Genomic DNA, 20,361 nt, shown 5'->3' on the forward strand with positions numbered 1-20,361 from the left:
GGCTTGTGTGTTGACGTTTACGATATATAACGCTGGATGGTTTATTTCTTACCAGACCTTAATCTCATGCAAGGCTAAGTCTAATATGAAAAAAAAATATGAACAACAGTCAAACAACAACCTGATATACTAGAATTAAAACTCCTCTGACAGAAGAGACGAGGAGTGAAAGAAAGAGTACCCAGATGCCTCTTGTATACTCCTCCTTGCTATGCGTATGAATATCGTCTTGTATATGCAATCCCAGTGTAATTAAGAAGATGGAAACACTGAATATATATAAAAATATGAACAAAACGAGAGCCGGTGACTCACCTAGGAAAATTGGGCTTTGCTTCAGATGGGCGTGGGCGTGCTTGGAATCTTAATAGGGCGCGTGCGCGATCTTGCTTTACCTGATGTCCAGTACTTTAAGGGTGGGCGCGCTCAAATGATAGGGTAAATAGCATGAGGGCGAGCCCTCCAAAAAATTTGAAATTCGTACAGTAGTTTGCTAAAATGCCCATTAAGTTTTCTATAAAATTTCAGATCAATCAGAGTTATGAAAGTCCTTCTACCTCCCTACAGAGTTTGTGAAATAGTTTTTGGACACAACACAAACAATCGAATAGTTAACTAATCAAAACAGAGCCAAAAATCGCGAAACTTTTACTCAAGACTTCTGACAGATCATGCGGATTCTTGTAAATATTTTAGAGCAATGGGAGTACTACAAACCCTCCTTATTGGCTATTGTTCCAGAAATTAAGTGCTGCAAAACTGCAGAAATACATTGGAAACAATCAACTAGTTAAGTGGTCAAAAAAAATAAAAAACACTTTAAATTTTTACTGCAAACTCCTGAATTATGATAGATACTCCTGTCAGAATCTTAGAATTTTTAGAACTGCCTAAGTAACCTTAATCGTCAGTTTTTCCCGGAACCTACGGTTTGGAAGCTGAAATGCAGCACTTTAAAGATGGTATTCGTTCGCTAGGTAAAATAACTTGGAAAACTCTGAAAATATTTTAGTAAATCAATAAAACCTTAAGGATTATGTCTATAAATTTTTCGAATTCTTTGAAATTTAGAAATATCTTTTCTGCAGTATTCTTCATTGTGAATCCGTAGACACAAGGGAGAGTGGGGGCGCTCTGAAAACAACAAAATGGAGGGCGTGCGCCCCCATGCCTAAAACAATGAACAGTACTGAAAATGCAAGAAATAAGAAAGAAAAATTAAAAGGGTGGGTGGGTTGAGAATGGGGGATTGCCCCTTGGATTCAACCAATTGAATTTCTGTCCTTAATGATTTTAAGATGGTAGCAGTGCCATTTGATAACCCATAAAAACTCAACTAGATTACTTTAACTTTATTCTTACGGTATCAATTATTTATATCCTACTCTCACATGTATATTCATGCAATATATAGAGTACGGAATGGTTCCACTCCTAAACTACCAAGACATAATATAATCCAATTAATCAAACACAAGGAACAATGGTCAGAGTCATATTTGTAGAGGTAAATTTATACTATGAAACTAAATATATTAATTTAACTTATACAAATTTAACTAAGCAATTAAATATTACTTGAATAAAATATGGAGAAGAAATTAAGGGGATTTGATTCCACTTTGATTTATTCATAATATGCTAGTGTAGATTATTGCAATCCTAACCAATTAAGATTAAGTATATGATCCCTAATTATTCATGGCAATCTCTGCCAACTAATAATTAGCATGTGAGGAAGTTCAACCCATTCTCATGGCGAATCAACTAACCTACTAGAGTGAAACTCTTAACAAGCAATAATTCTAACTAACATACCAAGTCTTCATTAAGCTTGATCAAACCACTCTAATGGAGGTTTAGCTAGAAGTCATTAGACTACCAATAATGGAAGAATAAGAAGAAAATATAAAGAAAAACAATAACTTGACATTTATTAATTTAATGGAGGCTACAAACTAAATTAATTAACTAAAACTAAAATAAACTACAAAAGGAGAGAGAGAGAGAGAGAACCCTAAACTATATTAAACTAAAGTGGGAGAAGCCAAGTTTTGTTTAACCTTAAACCTCTTTATATAGAGAGGTTTAGGTTTACAATTTCGTGCATGGGCTTTGGAGCCATGTTTTGGGCCATGAAATCAAGACCAAAACCTAATTACATATGTCCAAAAAGGGTTTCTCTGTGCAAAATTACTTCAATACCCTTGTCTTCCACTTTTACAATTCTAATTAGGTCAAGACTTAGACCATTAGAAAGCTCTTTCAGAGTCGGTCATTTTGACATATAATATGCCCAATTCTAAGGACTGAGTCCAAAGATACGGCCTGTGGAAGTTATGTTGACTTTTCTGCTATTTTTCTACCCGCGTTGACTCTTACTTTTCAGCTTTGACTAGGTTTTAAAAAAGCTTTTTCTCCTTGAAACTTGGGCTTTAATCATAGAACTTCTTAGCAACCAACCATTACTCCTTTCTTTTGCAAAAGTGATATATTTCTTCACATATTTGACTCAAAGACCTGAAATACACAAAAACACGTTAACAGTACTATTTCTTATTTATTATATACATAATTGGTCTAAATATAATATTAATAAGGTGATAAAACTATAGTTATAGGCTCTTATTAGAAGTCTGAATCTAGACCATATCTTATGAGAGGTAAGTTTTCTTGTTGATCATAATATTCCATCTTGTATGGGAAGATTATATCTAAAAGGTAACTCCTAAGATATGTCATCATGATTCCTTCCTTATCATCAGAGATCACCATTTTCAGTTTCCTTCTGTTCAAGAACTGTCTATATCAGTTCCTAGCGACTTGGAATGCCTAGCACATGTCCACTAAACACTCGTGCTAAACACGAGATTACTTATTCACAGAACTAATCCGATGGTCCTCGTCTCATTCTGGATATCTATAGTCTTAGGTTATTTCCAATACATGTGTTATATATTCAATGACTTGAAATCCCCCTTACAGTGCCGATGAAAGTGGTTTTAGGTATGCTTCCTCCTATGATTTTCCACTTCTTCTAAAGGCTCCAGTGAGGGGGGGATCCTCCCTCTCTCTTGGGACCAGGTATGGGAGAGGGGGATCCAAGTGTAATTGCTATTTGTCAAGTTGCCCCACATCCATTAGTTCGAAAGGGAGTGGGGGTTGCTTTCTCGCCATTGCATAACATGTTTCGACAACCATGTTATCTCCTCTGATTGTCTCGATTTTCCTATTGTACAGGAATTTTAGACATTGGTGATAGGTACTGGGAACAGCGCGTACTCTATACAGCCAACTCCTGCCCAAGATTATATGATAAGGTGTGTTAGATTTTACAACAACAAAATTTATGATAAGGGTTACCGAGGCAGTAGCTTCGGGTAGCTAAACTGCCATAACTGTTAGGGCTTTGTCTCCGCTGAACCCATACAGGTTAGAGATGGTGGCGACCATCTCTGAGTCAGGAATCTGCAGTTTTTTAAATGCATCATAGTATAACACATCTGCCAAACTTCCTGGATCAACCAATATGCGATGCAAATCATAGTCTCCAAAAGGAATTGTAAGAACCAGTGTGTCCTCATGCGGACTCTGGATGCTGAGATAGTTAGCCTCAGTGAATAAGATGAGGTGATCTTTGTGGGTCAACGTGTTGACTTGACATCAATCCACAGTCAATTCGTTGTTCATGATCCTTATTTGCTTTGTGACACACATTTGGTATCACGCACCCTTCTCTTCGACCTGTCTACTTTGCTTGCTTGCCTTTCTTAAAATCATGTTTATCTGAACACGACCATTGAGTGGTCCAGTACTTGGGGGATCTTGAACTGACATGTTGATCTCCTCAGTTTGTACTACGTTTTCCTACTCGTGTGTTACAAGTTGCTTCAAGTACTCCCTCTCAATCAGATCCTGTTGTTCATTTTTAAGGGTTCTACAATCTCTGGTACTGTGACCCTTACTCTTGTGGAATTTTCCGTAAGTCCGCTGGTGATTGGTACTTAGGGAAACTGGCTTGAGTGGAGTTGGCCATTTGAGGTAGCTCTGGTTCTTTATCGAGTCCAGGACCTCGTCTGGCATTTTGTTTAGAGGAGGGAAGTTTTTGTTCATTGAGGGAAGAGCTTCTTCAACTCCTTCCACCCGTGGCTTCTTTTGTGGTTTTTCATCTCCATTGCTGGCTAAATTTTGGTACTGCTCTGGGGATTTAGACCTTTGATGACTACGATGGCAGTTTATCTTTGGCTTTTGAGGTGAGGAGTTCCCGTGCCCCTCTTGTAGGAACACAGGGGTTGCCCAATTAGTCTTCTTTTCTTTCTGACGTCTGTTTAGGACATCCTCATCCCACCCTACATGAGTTTTGACTCTGTCTAGGAGTTCCTCCAAATCCCAGGGTGGTTTCCTGGAGATGGACCCAAATAAGGCATTGTTTTAATCCAACCCTTGTTTGAAAGCTATTATAGTAGTCTGCTCGTCACAAGACTCTATCTAGATTGAGATTTCCATAAACCGTTGCATGTAGGATCTCAATGAATCTTTGTCCATTTTCTTGATATTGAACAGTGCATCGATCCGTTTCTGTTGGTGCTTGTGGCACGAGTATTTGTCGATGAAGGTTCTGAACAAGTCTTCTGAGGACCTGATATGTCGCTCCGATAATCTGTGGTACCACTGGAGTGTGGATCTAGATAAGGAAGATTTAAACTCTTGACACATGACGTGGTCATACCTTTCATACTATCCCATAGTGGCACAATATCTAAATACATTATCCACCAGATCTGACTTGCCACTGAAGATACTGAACTTCGATTGTTTGTTTCCGCGAGGATAGGGCTTTCTCATTACTCGTGAAGAGAAAGTAGATCTGCATGTGCCATTATAGCGGATTGAATAAGGGAGTCTTGCATTTTTCTTCCTTTACCAGTTATCCTATGCATTTGATGGATCAGGTAATTTTTCTCGGTCTCCCATGCACTTTCTTTGGTAGAAAGTCTCTTGTTCTGGATTCTTTTTCGGAGTCGAGGGTTGACATTGCAATCCTGGTCAGTTACCTCGGATTCTTATGCCGAATCCAAGTGATCATCCAAATTACTATACTCTGATTCTGATAGTTCGCATCGAACTGGATCCCCATGCCTTGGGTTCCTAACTCGACCGCCTTCTCGAAGGCCATCACCATCGAGATCGATGAGTGGCTCCTTCCCTATTTTAGATTGATACAAATGCCTCAGCAGCTATACTTCTCGCTCAAGGTTGCTTTTTTGCTGTTCCAGAGCCTGTACCACCTGGCTTGCCTGGACAGACTCTGGGTTCATAAGAATAACATTCTCACCATTTTGGCATTCTCCTTGAGCGTCATTACCAGGGCATGCACCGAGAGCAACTAGTCTATCGGTGCTAGTTACCAGCCCTTGAAGGGGATTATTCACATCATTATGATCGACATTCTCCCCTCCTTCAAGCATCTAGTGTTCTTCTTCTCTGATAGCGATGCTGCGGGTGGTAGCGTTACCTTTTGTTTTCTTAGTTCCTGCCATCACAATGTTAAGAGTTTTTAAACTAAATCGGTTAACAAAACGAATATTTGCCTGCTTTCGTCCTCACAGACAACACCAAAAGATGTAAGGGATTTTTTGAGTATCCCCTAATCCTCTTCTATGCCTTGTGATTTAGAACTTTTTCTTCATGGAGAAGGGATGAGATGATTTAGTATTCAGGGTTGAACTACCTTGCAGCTGCTGACATATCTCTTTGTTTATTTTGAAGAATCAAACCCTACTTTGCGTCGTTCCTAATAACGAATTCCTATTGCTTATATAGGAAGAGTCTTAAAGGTCCTAGGATTAGGGTTAACCTCACCACTTGTGAGTTCCCTTCCATCTTTAGACTCTGCCTTTCTATTAGGAATCCTCTTCTTATGGAAGTCTGAATCTGGACCATATATTATTAGAGGTAGGTTTCCTTGTTGGTCATAATAGCCCATCGCATATGGGAATATTATATCTAAAAGGTAACTCTTAAAGATATGTCATTGTGATTCCTTCCTTATCATTAAAGATCGCCCTCTTCAGTTTCCTTATATTCAAGAACTGTCTTCATCAGTTCCTAATGACTTGGAGAATTGGTACATTCAGAGGCGGCTCGTCACGTGACTAACACATGCTTACGACACACTCGTGATATACACGAGATAACTTATTCCCAGAACTAATCATATGGTTCTCGTCTTATTCTGTGTATCCATTGTACTAGGTCATTTCCCACCCACGTGTCATCTAGCCAATGACTGGAAATCCCCCTTACAGAGGGGATCATGGAAGTCATCTGGGTTATGCTTTGAAGCATTTTGTTTTTCTGGGCCATTTGTTCCCTAAACGTTTTTTCATTGTTGGCCATTTGCTCCCTAAATGTATTTTCGTTGTTGGCCATTTGTTTTGTTGAGTCGGCTACTTGTTGGGAAATTCGGTATGGGTAAGGTGGTTCTGGTTGATTATTTTTGGTGGAACTCCATGAATAATTTAGATGACTAGAAAACTCTTGATTGTATGGGTTACTATGAAAGTTTGAAAATTTAGGCTCATAATTATAATTATATCCTATAGTAGGCCCAAACTCTTGGTATGATGGGTAGTGAGAAGCCTAATGGTAAAGACTAGCACAGCATGAACATTGTAAGGGAATTTCTGAGTATCCCCAGATCTTCCTCTGTGCCTTGTGATCTAGAAGCTTTTACTGAGTAGAGAAGTGATGAGATGATTGTGAGTTCAGGGTTGAACCGCCTGGCGACTGCCTATGTATCTCCTTGTTTATTTAGGAGAATCAAACCCTATATTGTGTAGTTCCTAAGAGTGAATCCCTATGGTTTATATAGGAAAAGCTTTGAGAGTCCTAGGGTTAGTGTAACGCCCGTATTTAAAATACGGATTTATTTATTTATTAATTAATTAATTTAATTATTTATTTAAAAATCGGCTGGATTGGATTTGGGATATGCGGGCCGGATTTCTGGGCCCGAGTCGGTGTTGGGCTTGGGTTTTGGACCCAAGTATATAAACATATTGTTCTAGAAAATAGGGTTCATGGAGAATAATAAAATAATGAAAATGGAGGCAGAGCTTGAAGCTTGTTTGCTGGAGGGTGGAGCGCGACGACTCAAACTCGGAGGAATTCGTAGGAGCTGTTCATACAGGTGAGTAGCTATTTTGCTATTTCACCGGAATACAGAACCGTTTTATTGTCCAATGTTTTCACTAAATTTTTACTGTTCATTACTCCGCGTCATGTCGTGTTGTTAAAACTCGAACTCCGAAAATTGAGATTTAACTGTCCAAGCTTGATGGGCGTTAAGGGCAGTTAAGGTCCAATAGAGAAATCGTCATTTTTTCCTTGTTTTCTCTGTTTGCACTTTTTTTTATTTACTATGGTTTGGGTTTGGTAATTGAACTGTCGGTGGTAGTGGGGAGTTTGGGTGTTGCTTGAAATGTCAAGGACGTCGAGATGGAAATTAGAGGTGCTGCCAAAGCTTGAGAAGGCTTTAATGGCGCCGAACGCCATTACTGTCATACTGTGGGTTGAACCGTTATGTTTTTGGTTGTGATGAACTGTTTTGTGGATTGTTGTGTTGATTGTTTTGTTAAAGTGTGAGTGTGGGGATGTATATGGGGCTGTCGATTGGAGCTTGGAACAAGCTTTAATAGAGGTCGACATCTTTTTGTTAGATCTAGTTTTGAAGGAGATAGGGATGGAATGAGTTGGGGTTTTCGATTTCATTAATGTTGTTTGTTTTGGTGTGGGGATCAAAACTGACTTGATGAAATGGGAGATGGTGGTGGCCGGTGTTTTGGTGGCTGGTGGAGGAGAATTGGGGAAGAAGATGACATGTTGACTGAATTGGGCTTGGGCCTGGGGTCAAGACCAAGTGGGTCGGTTTTGTTTAGGCCCGATTCTAGTTTGTTTAGTTGTTGGGCCGGTTTTGTTTTAAGTTCTTAGGCCCTAGCTTGTTTTGTTTGGGGCCAGACTAATTTGGCTTATCCTATGGGCCAGTTCAGTTGATGTTGGGCCCGGTTTTTTGTTTTAAATTTGTGGACCAGTTCAATTTAAAGTTTTCGGGCCAAACTCAGTTGTGTTTTGGGCCAGTTCAGTCTAAAGTTTTTGGGCCAGTTTCTAATATTGCATGGGCCAGTCCATTGGAGTTAAAATAGATCTAAATGGGTCTTTCAACATTTAAACTTTCGGGTTTTAAGGTTTGGGCTTGGCCAGTTGGGTCCAAACCATTACTTTGGTCATGAGCCCATGAGCCATGCACCCTTGACCTTTAGCCATGAACCATGGCTATGACCATGAACCTGTTGAACATAGAAATGACAGTTTGACTTTGACAATGACAGTTTGACTTTGACCATGACAGTTTGACTTTGACCATGACATTTGACTTTGACGTTGACCATGACCTGTTGACTTTGACCTTTGACCTTTGACTATGAAATGTTGACTTTTCCAGTTTTTCACACTTTTGATTATATGGACAAATGTAGTAATAAAACATTGTCGGATATTGTATAACTTTGTTTGTCATTATCTAATTAAGATTTGACGTGAGTAGTGTATAGTGCAATATAATATTGGCACGTAACTAGAGGGAAATTCTGATAATAAGAATTTGATATATATGTTTTTATGAGTATTAAATTATATACGGACTTAGATTTATAGACTTTAGTATTGGGCCTTGATTGTGGACTTTTGACTGTTTAATTGTGCTACGTTTTATGTTGTATATTATATGGACAAATGTAGTAATAAAATGCTGTGGAAGCTTGTATATATTTGGTTGTCATTATCTAAGAAAGATTTGACATTGATGTTGTGTATTTTTGACACGTGACGATATTGAGATGTTAGGAGACATTATATTCCTAATATGTTATAATAAAAATGTATGCGATACGTTGAAGCATTATGACATGATATCATATGTTGGGATATATATATTAATGTAATATCTTGGAGAAATTTATATAAACGCTCCATTATTATATATGTGAGATGCTACTATGAGGTAGCATAATATTGGTGAATATTTGCCCACGGGAGTGTGGTGTAGTGTAATAATATATTGGCACGTGAAAGTATGAAAATGGTTATGAGATATATTGAGATATTTCTATATATTGTGGCTTAGTGCAATAAGGCAATTGACCTGCACGTGATATAGTGGATTTATTATGAGTCATTAATGTATGACACTTGAATAAATTACGTAACGAAAATCCTAGAACCTAGCTACCACAACTCATGTGATTGGCCCTTCTGGCGTTTCAGTTAATCTGAATGGCCTTCGGGCGGCCCTTCTGGCGTTTCAGTAAAGCTGAATGGCCCTCCTGGCGTAGCCGAATAGTGGCTTGATTATTCCGTTCGCAAAATAGAACGATGACGCGCGATATTTTATGCCGAATAGTGGCATTACTTACATAATTGCTTCCGTGTGAGGATTTACCTGGTGTGCGGCATCCCGCTCAGGGTGGTTACGCACGGAGTGGTTCATTATGTAAGGGAGGCATGTGGATGTACATGTTCGGCGTTGGGTAGCGATTGTGGTAGCCAGGGAAACTAGGTAAGACATAGATACGACGTGATTTTAGGGACACGCAAAGAAAGTCTGAAATAATCTTATTATGGTAATATGCTTGGTTGATTATTTGTTTAGTTGAACCTAAGGCGCCTCGATGGAGGAACTACATGCCTTATTTATTATGCGTATAGTTTGTTGTGTGGTTAGTGGGAAGTTAAGGCGCCTCAGTGGAGGAACTACCTGCCTTTATTATTGTGCTTAAGGATGCTGTATTAGTCGTTGAAAGTTAAGGCGCCTCGGTGGAGGAACTAACTGCCTTGTGGATTGTGTATATATATGTATATTATATGTTGTATTTTAGGGCTACTCACACCAGCATTGTTTATAATGCTGACCCGATTTGCATGTTTGCTTATCGGGTGTGTTCATTAAATGAACATAGTTGATAAGTCTTGACAGGTTTAGTGATGAAGAATATTGGTTGCTGCTTGTGGTTTGCGTTAGCATTGCATCTCAGGTTGTGTTTTGTTTTCCCTTGAGGTGATATAGATTTTTAGTCTAGACGATGTTTTACGTATTTTCATTTGTAAATTTTTGTAATGAAGAGGACATTTGTATAATGGATCTTTTATTTGGTTTTTAATTATCCGCATATTTAAACTGTTGATGGGTTTTTGGGAGTGGATAGTGCGTCACATCTCGGAGATCGAAGAGTCGGGGACAAATAATGTTTTTCCGAATTCTGTCGAAATTCGGGGTGTGACAGTTAGGGCTATCATCACCAATTGTGAGTTCCCTTCCATCTTTGGACTCTGCCTTTCTATTAGGAATTCTCTCCTTATGGAAGTCTGAATCTAGACCATATCTTATGAGAGGTAGGTTTCCTTGCTGATCATAATGTCCTATCCTATATGGGAAGATTATACCTAAATCGTAACTCTTAAAGATATGTCGTCACGATTCCTTCCTTATCATCAAAGATTGCCCTCTTTAGTTTTCTTCTGTTCAGGAACCGTCCATATCAGTTCCTAATGACTTGGAGAACTGTTATGTTTAGAGGCGGTCAGTTACGTGCCTAGCACATGTCCACTAAACACTCGTGCTAAGCACAAGATCACTTATTCACAGAATTGATCCGGTGGTCGTCACCTCATTTCGGACATCTATAGTCTTAGGTTATTTCCCATACACGTATCATCTATCCAATAACAGGGAATCCCCCTTGCAGATTCCCCCTCTCGTGTTATCTGGCACGTGGGCTCTTGAAGCGACACTTCTTTTGGCGCGAGATTCTTTTTCCTAAACAGTTGTTGGAACTGCTTACGTACTCAACTAATTAAGGCTCTGAAAAGACGGCTTGAACAAACACGCCATCTCCCAAAAAAGATAATGATGGTAGTTCTATCCCGAAAAGTCGTAAGGCTTGGGCTAATCGTAACCATCCATCTTATCTGTATATAAAGGATGTGGTGAAAGAATCATCATTATCTCTTCTGCTACTTTTTCCCTGTATAGTGAACCTTTTTATCTCCTGTTTAAGGTTTAACCAAAACTTGAAACTTTCTCTATTTTTCGATCATGAATCCCAACTGGTCACTTGTAAACTTCGGAGATCTTTCCTCCTTGGAACTGATTCGAGAGAAATTTCACATCCCTAATGATATCTGCCTGGAGTAGGGGAGGTTGTCAGATGAGTTGGCCTATAAAGAAGTGGCGCTCATCACCATTGTTCAACTCAGGGCCGAACTCACTCTTCCTCTTCACCTACTATTAAGAGAGTGTCTGATTCATTTCAATCTTGCTCTTGGTCAAGCAGTACCTTTGTTCTATAGAACTGTCATGTACTCTACCATATTGGCCAAGAGGCATGGATTCGTTCTGAATCGTTAGGTGTTTGGGTACTTTTATGAGGTTCGGCGTATTCGAGACCAATCGTACTACTATCTCATGACCAGAGACAATAACTCTCTAATTGTCTTTTTTTAGGGGAAGCAGAGTGACGAAGGCTGGGCTGATCACCACCTCCGTGTGTTAGGTGATGCATGGGACATTCGTCCTTCTGATGTTGACGGTGAGCCTATGGGAATTCCTATTCCTAGCAAACACACTCATGCTCCAACCAGTAAGTCTCCTTCCTTACAAATTTTGCAATCACTATAAGAGTCTTTCGACTGAGTTTCTTTGCTATTTTTCCCTTAGATGACTCTTCCCCTCGGAATCAACTATCTTCAACTGATGTTGCTAAGGTGGACTTCATCAAGAAGATCCCCAAGGAGTAGAGGATGCCTTGGGTGTTAGTTCATGATCCCACCCATCTTTTTGAATATTTCAACATGTCTGTTGAAGAATTGATGTAACTTGCCCTTGGCTTTTCCCCCTTTGGGATAAACACTATGAATTTTGGGTGCACAACTCTTCCTCCTCCTGTGGATTAGGATGTTGGACTTCTCCCTCCACCAGTTCAGGATGAATCATCTTTGATTACTAGAAGAAGAGGAAACCGTAAGGAGAAGAATTATGTGGCCGCCTCTAGTGATGCTGCGACATCGGGCTCAGTTCAGGAGCCTGCTGTCATTGATGATTGTGTTATCACTGGTGGGAGAGTCCCTGAATTACCTCATGAACTACTGGTGGCTAGTAATTTTAAAAGGGAAGTACGTGCGTCCAACTGTTCAAGAATGAAGAGAACTTATCCTGCTCCTGCTTCTGACATTGCCCCATCTGGCATGAAAATGAAATTTCATCATCTCTCTGTGAATGAAGAAACACTTTTCAAGGTTCCTTATAGTATTCCCTATCCTGGTAAGTCTTTTGAGAAAGTAGTTGCATCCCTACCAGTTCTTGATCCTCTTATAGGTTCTGAACAAACTGGTGACAATGTCCCTCTAACTGTTGACATTTCCCTCCCTGATAATCGTAAGAGGAAAGGCATTGCTGAAACAACTGCCGTAACTGTCACTCTCCCTCCTCCTCAATTCAGGGATAGGAGGAGGGTGAGTGATCACATTCCCTTTTCGCCAAAATCTCTAGATTCCCCTGAAAGGGAGATGATCGTGGAGATGAGGCGTTGGGGACCAACTAATGAACTACTTGTTACCAACAAACACTCTGTTAATGATGTTGATACAACGCTCGGAGTTCCGAAAGCTGCGTGACTTCATGTTGACAAGGCGGAAGCCAACATGGCTGGGAGCTTGGACCTGTCCTTTCATCGATCTGCTATTCACCTTGCCAAGGTAAGAATTCCCCTCTCTGTTCAATGTTCTGCTTCTCTCATTGTGTCACTTACACACTCTATATCCTTTTCCAGTTAGTGAATAACTTTTTAGTTATGAAAGAGCCCATCTTTACAGCCTTAGCTGGTAAAGCCACTGATGACATGGCTACAGGTAAGCTGATCTGGGCAAAAGAGACTACTGAGAAAAGAGCTGAAGAGCTGCAGATCCAGGTTGACCAGCTCTTGCCCAGAGAGAGGAAATTTGATACTGGTATCAAGAACATGAGAGATACAATCTCTGATAACCCGAAAAAAGTGAATATAATTTTGCTACGAATAAACGATGAAGTCTAAATGAAAGTAAAACTATAAACTACTTTGTTACTAGATTTATAAAAGATATTTGTTTTCTACTCTCGAATCTATTGACGTAGAGTTGGAATAGAATATTCGTTCCACTCCTAGTCCTTTAGCATTCAAGTTTTCTAAAATTGACGAGTCTATCCAAAGTCTAATGAGAGTAAGGGTGGAATTTATACTACGATGAGAATTCAAATAACAAGCTACGAATAACGAAATGACAAATTGCTAAGAGTTTAATCTAGATAAAGAATTAGGGGAATTTGACTCCACCTTGAATCCAACTTAATAAACTAGCATAGATTTACTGTAAACGAATTCTTATGTTCTTACGGTAAGAATTGGTCATTCTAATCCCTAATTATACATGGCATTTCTACCAATTCATAACTAGCATGTGAGGTCGTCCACCCATTCTCATGGTGAATAAACGACCTTCTAGAGTGGAATAGATTCTTACAACGATTCTATACTACACAATCAAGTTTTCATCAAGGCTTCATCAAACCCCTCTAATGGAGGTTTAGCCTTGATTCATCAAACTATCATTTCCCATGGAATTAAAAGTAGACATAATATAAAGATTTGAACTTTACTAATTTTAACTAACAATACTTCAAATCTAATTAATAACTAAGAATGGAATAACAACAAGAATTGAACTTAGATCTACAAATTTAAATGACAAAATCGAAAAAATCAAGAACTACCATTTTATTTATCTAATCAATGAAGAACAATCATTCCAATAACTAATCTAAAACAATGTATGAAACTAATTAATTAACTAATTGAAATTCCAAAAACTAGATCTACAAGCTATTTTAATGGCTACTTTCTATTCTAAGCTATCTAACTATATTTTTCTTAAGAGCTAAGTCTTGTTTTACCTAAAGTAGGAGACCATATCCACAATTTCGTGCATGCGCTGAGGAGCCATGTTTTGGGCCGGAAAATCGAGCCCAAAGCCCACTTTCTTCAGTCCACAAAGCCCGTTTCAGCTAACTTTGACTTAAGCAGACTTTTCATCTACTTCTTCTCCTTTGATTGGGTCAAAGCTTGGACCATTGAAAAGTTCTTTCCGAGACGGTCGTTTTGACGTAAGGTAGGCCCAAATCTGAGGCCTGAGTCCAAAGATATGGTCTTCGGAAGTTCTGCTGACTTGTGCACTGTTTCTTCCCGTGTTGACTTTTCAGCTTTTGACCGGGATTCATAAAGGCTTTGTCTTCTTGAATCTTGGCCTTTATCACAGAACTTCTTAGCAACCAACCTTTTGCTCCTTTATATCACCGAAGTGGCACATTTCTGCACATAATTGAGTTCCATGCCTGAAATATATAAAAACATGTAATTAGCATTAACTCTTATTTATTACTCGCATAATTGGTCTAAAAGTAGTATTATTAAGGGGTTAAAACTACAGTTTTGGACTCTTATCAAACCACCCCCAAACAGCATTTTGCTTGTCCTCAAGCAAAAATGAGAAATTAGCATAAGTGACCAAAAATGTAGTTCTAAGTAATCTCGTTTCGCCGAGTGCGATTGCATTGACCATATACAACAAGGCCTAAAACCACTAGGAATTCTCTAGTGGACGAGTTATAGCCTTGTGAGGATTTTCCAGTGAAGGTACTCACAAACTTCATCTATACTATAACGACTCAGAAATAAAACTATTGGTTCCTTATTTATGTCTAAATTATCTATACATCTCACTAGCAATGAATACAGAATAATCAAGTTGAAACCTAAGCTAATATATGCATAATAATCTATCATCTACGAATAAACATATATACAATGAGTAATACTATGAGATGAATTAGCATGTCCGTTTCTGAAAACTTGGAATAGCGTCCTTAAGTAGGTCCTCACATAAATGTCAAGACAAAAACCACTCTGATTTTTCAGCTCAAGTTTTGCTACTCCAGTGTGCAGTGGGCACACTTTACCTTACAATCTCTATGACACACAAGGAAGCTGGAGTCGATCAAACACATCTGCCACTTATTATCACACTAACCTATTCCTAATTGAGCTAGAGGTCTTTATTAGGTGTTGCGGGGATTAGGAGATGGTTTTAAGAAGGAAGGAAATGGATATTCAAAAAGGACAAATCTGAGATAATAGAGTCTTCATTTTATGTAACTAGAAAAGACCTTGTTCCTTACTTTTTCTTCTACACTTTGTTTCCATCCTTAGCCATATTTTTTTTTTCTTTGGCTTTTGACTCCTTTGATTCAATTTTTTTTTTGGAGTTCTAACTCTTTATTTTCTTTTATTTATTTATTTATTTTTTATTTGGATGGAAACTTCCTTTTCTTATCTGAAGCGACTAACGAATTCTTGATTTCAAAAGTTTTTATCTTCTCTATTCTTCATCTCTATTCTCAGACTTATTCAAAGAATTAGGTAGGTTGATTTTTTATTTTGTTTTGTTTTGTAACAGGGTAAAGGATTTGTGGTTTATGAAAGGCTCAGAGGGGAGACTAGTGGAAAATAATTCATAGGTTTGAATTTCTGGCTTATATCGATCCAAAGAGAGCCTAAATTCTCGCTTAGGATATGATATAGTAATCAAGCAAGTAGACGTGTGATTTCTCTATCCGGATTTTACTTCTCCCTTGTGTCATTTCTCAAATGTTTACTCATATAAGGCTTTAGGCTATATTTTCACAGGATTCGTAAATAAGTATTCTATCCTAGATTTCAGAAACTTACTGCCAACAATCATAGATACTCATATAACATATTTATAGATGGATGCAAGGATTATTACCTACATATTAGCCTAAGTTTCTAAAAACTATTCTAATGCAAAAGCTACATGAGACTTCTAGATTATTGAGAGCATAGAGAAAGAAAACAATACCAATGTTCCAAAGTGTATAGAATACTTTTCTTTTTTATATTTTTAAAATTTTTAGTTTTTTTAGCTAGAAAACAAGTGCATATTAGACATATCTATATCCTAACAGATGCTTTAATTACACGTGTTTCTATGCCCCCCCTCAAACAAGAAGCATGCTTTCTCCTCAAAGTATATTAAATAAAGAGGGTTGGAAAATACCATTGAAACGCGTGAAATTCGACAACATCTGCAAAACAAGGTTATAACATACTAATATAGAAAAGAAAACTGACGCAACTCTATAAGAGTTCTGCCCATAATGGGGTTAATGAGAAATAGATTGCTTGGGACATAAGCAGACACTAACTGAAATAAAACATACCTGTACTCCCGTTTAAACATTTTCCTCCTCATTTTCCTCTTCATCTTTAATAAAGAAATAAGGTTCTTTCACATCCTGCCATGGCATGGTAATTTGCCAGGCTTCACGCCACTTATCGTCTACAATAGCTAACCTGTCAAGCGCCACTTGGTCGGATGGGGTGTAAGGTGCAACCTGATGAGGTTGTATCCTCCACCCTTGCCAAGTCATTACACGGAACAATCGAATAATACAATTGGTGGGTCTCACAATGTCGACCCCAACCCAATCTGTGAAACGGGCACAAAAAATAGGGAAGAAACATAGCATTATACGGCAAATTAAAACGGGCATAAGAAGGTACTCATGCCTCTTGCCATGGGCTCGGGCTAAACTAGACATTAAGGTCTGGGGAATATCATAGAGTGTACATCTCCCAGCTATAACAAGGAAAATATCACAAGTTTCGTCATTCACAAAAGAATTACGCCATTCCCCTCTAATGTTGAGCATAATCCAAAACATAACAGTGCCCACGTTCATAGACAGGCTACCAAGGGCGACATTATAATCCCCTTGGTCCTCTATCCTAAAGATTCCTGCCCAGTTATACTCATGCAAATCATCATAGTTATACATGTACATATTATCTACCAAATAGGCCCATGAGTTGTGTATTTTGGTCGGCATAGCAAGTCCAAGCACAAAGGCTATCAAGAACCTGGAAATTTCCATTGGTTCATCCCCGATGGTGATGGAGAACACTTGTTCTCCATCTGGTCTATCAAAGAACTTACAGTTATCATAAAAATAAGATGTAAGTGCGGGAGAATAATGTTCATCAGGACTTACCAATAGTGGCTCCCATCCTGGTAGAATGATCACTTCGCGAAACCACGCACCATAGGTGTCACTTTGGAATAAATCTTCAAATGAATGTTCCTATATGATACGAGGGAATGTCATCCCTAATAAACTTGCTAGAATAGATGCGAAGGATCCTGGAACAACCCTCAGAAAACTATAAATTTTTGGTGCCCACAGGGGTCAGGGCGCAGGTGGCGCTCAAGGTATGCCTGGGATGGGCGCGAGTTGTGCTCTGGTGAATTTTGAGTTCCAGGCACTTGGGCGTAGGGTGCTCTCACTTTTAGCCTGGGATGGGCGCGGATTGCGCTTCGGATGAAAACTGGAATTCCAGTGTTTTGGGCGCAGGTGGCTCGTGTTTTAATATTGGAGAGGGCGCAGTCGCCTCGGGTAGAATTTCTCCTCGAGGGGATTAGGGCGCAGTGGCACTCCATCAGTGAGCTCTCGTGGAGTGCAAAGGAAAAATAAGGTAAAGTGGGAATGAAACGTGAGAGATGAATGTGAGATGTAGTTCGGGTTGTGAGTGTAGAATGAATGCAGTTTTTATAGGATTTAAGTTGCTAAAACAAACCAGGAAGTTACCAAAAAGTTTTAAGGCAATTACCAGAAACAAAAAAATTTCCAAAACTGAAAACGAAAACAACACATATTCTCTTTTCCAAAACAAACCTGATATCTTTTAAGTTGAATTTAGGTTAGATACTGCCTAATTCATTGAGATTTTATCCTAAAACAATATCTATTTATAGCGATGCCCCTATCGGCAATATTCTCAACCCTCACTCCAAAACAACTTCTTAAAATAGATGATCATATAATGAATTATGCTAGGCTAACTAATACCACCCCCAAACAGTTCGGGAAGGTGGGATTAATGATAAAAACAATGCATAATTCAAAATTAACCAACTTATAATAAAATTGAATTCCAAATAACATAGGACAACCAAATTCAAATTTAATTACTGAACTAATCTTAATTACTGAACTAATCTTTTTAGATCCCTAAACCACTCGCTGCTAGTAGTGGAATGCACTCGAGAAGTAGATGGCCCTTGGGCTTCCGATGGGCCAAAGTCATCTGTCTTGCGGCGACGACGCTCATGCCTCACAGACTGCTCCTCCGAAAAAGAACCCCCCTGGGGTGGGAAGCGTGCAAGCATGTCGTCTCAGAACTGGCGCTGAGCTTCCATCTCGGCCCTCGTCTGTTCCCACCGCTCATCCTCGCGTCAGGCACGAGTCTCAAAGTTATGATGCATGGTAGCGTGCCGAGTTTGAAGGTCTTCACAAATAGTATTGAGAGAACGCATGCCACGGTGAATCACAGCCATGAGTTCTGCATCCGACCTACACCTCTCCAAGGCATCGGCATAAAAACATGTTGTATCATCCTCATCCTCCGAGTCAGTCTCCTCGACTACCCTCTCTTCAGGCAACCTCCAAACTCTCTGGATACAATCCGTATAAATATGATGATTTCGGTGCTCCTTCAGGCAAATCCTATCAGACCTCGGAGTCGCTCTCAAGGTTATCATGATCTTCGTTATCAAAATAGGGAGAGGTGCAATACTCTTTCCAACTCCAATAATCATGTTACGCAAAAACTCCAAAATACATAACTCATACTTCTACTCCTGGAGTATCCATAAAACGTGAAGGTAGTTCAGACCGATATCGTTGACTGTCTCCTTCCCTATGATATTCCTACCAATCTACTGAGCTACAGCCAGCTGGTTGGTTCGGAGAGACGACTGGCGAACACAATGCGAGCACGAATTGTAGTTCCCTTTCGCAACAATCGCGTTCATCAAAGGTTCTACAGCATTAAATTGGGAATCCTGTAATGTGGCATCGAGATGGTGTCTAGGTGGAATGCCTAAAATCTCAGCCAACAACCCAGTAGTAACCTCTCTCCTCCTCCCAACCACCTTAACAAAAATTCGATCCCCATTCAACTCCCTCGTCCTATAAAACTTTCGGACCGAATCTTCGTGGTAAAAATCGTCTGTCAAGTACCACAAACCACTCCAGTCTCTCCTAACCATCTCGTCACCGTAAAACGGTGTGAAGTGGTCGGCAGTAAAAGCGTGCTCCGGCAATATCCGACGTCTTTGAGCCATTGGAGTTTTTATAAGATATGTGGGTTTGAATAAGGTAGGGGGACTTGTTTTGAAACACCCTAACTAAAAATAATGGCAGGAGGCGCGGTGGTGGTGGTGGCAGTCGAAATTTTTGAATTTTCGGTGGTTTTTGGTTGTTTAAGTTGGTGGAGGTGGTGGTGGTTGTAGTTAGGAGGAGATTTGGTGTGGGTTTTAACTTTGGGTGTGGGTGTATTTAGGTTTCTTATTTTTTTTTATTTAGGTTAGGTTTTTGAAGTTTTGTGGCTTGGTAATGGCGGTTTGGAGAATGGAACATGACTGTTGGTGGAAGAAGGAGATGCATGTGCACTGCACGTGCACGCGAAGTTGGGCCCAAGCCCACTTGATTTTCAGATTTTGATTTTTCGATATTTCGCACAACTTCAAACTTAAATTTCCGCTTTGTTACCGGGCTGATTTGTGCAAATGAGGTATGGAAATGATCATGAGAGAATTTCCAATCCAATGATCCATAAAACGCTATAGTCCGACCATTGGTGACATGTATGAAGATGAAAAATGCCTCGAAGTACGTGCATGATGTAAGTTATACGAACGAATGAAATCTAAATTCATAGATAATGTCAACCCGGATCGAAATACGATTAAACGGCCTAAACAACACAATTGGACAGTTGAGCAATCCAGGATGGAAACCGGACATCCCACCCCCAAACAAATTTTAGACAATGAGTTTTAGAAAATTTGTTTTAAAAAGTGGGTCTTTTAAAGTCAGATTCCCGAGACTTCTTAACTTACTATGTTTGTGATTTAACAAAAAAAATATATTTATTTTTTATGAATAAAATTTAATATAAGAAAACAAGAAAGCATTAAATGCATAATTCACACCATAGAGGGACATGACTCAAAACCCGAGAAAACATGCAAGAGTGGAAAAGCTGAATTATGTTAACCGTGGACTTAGGATCCGGTACTTACAGCCAGACACTCCATAGGGAGGGCCCGGTTACCTGAGTGGTGCACTTACCAATA

The sequence above is a fragment of the Coptis chinensis genome, chromosome 1 (genome assembly GCF_015680905.1).
Source record: "Coptis chinensis isolate HL-2020 chromosome 1, ASM1568090v1, whole genome shotgun sequence".
Classification (NCBI taxonomy): Eukaryota; Viridiplantae; Streptophyta; class Magnoliopsida; order Ranunculales; family Ranunculaceae; genus Coptis; species Coptis chinensis.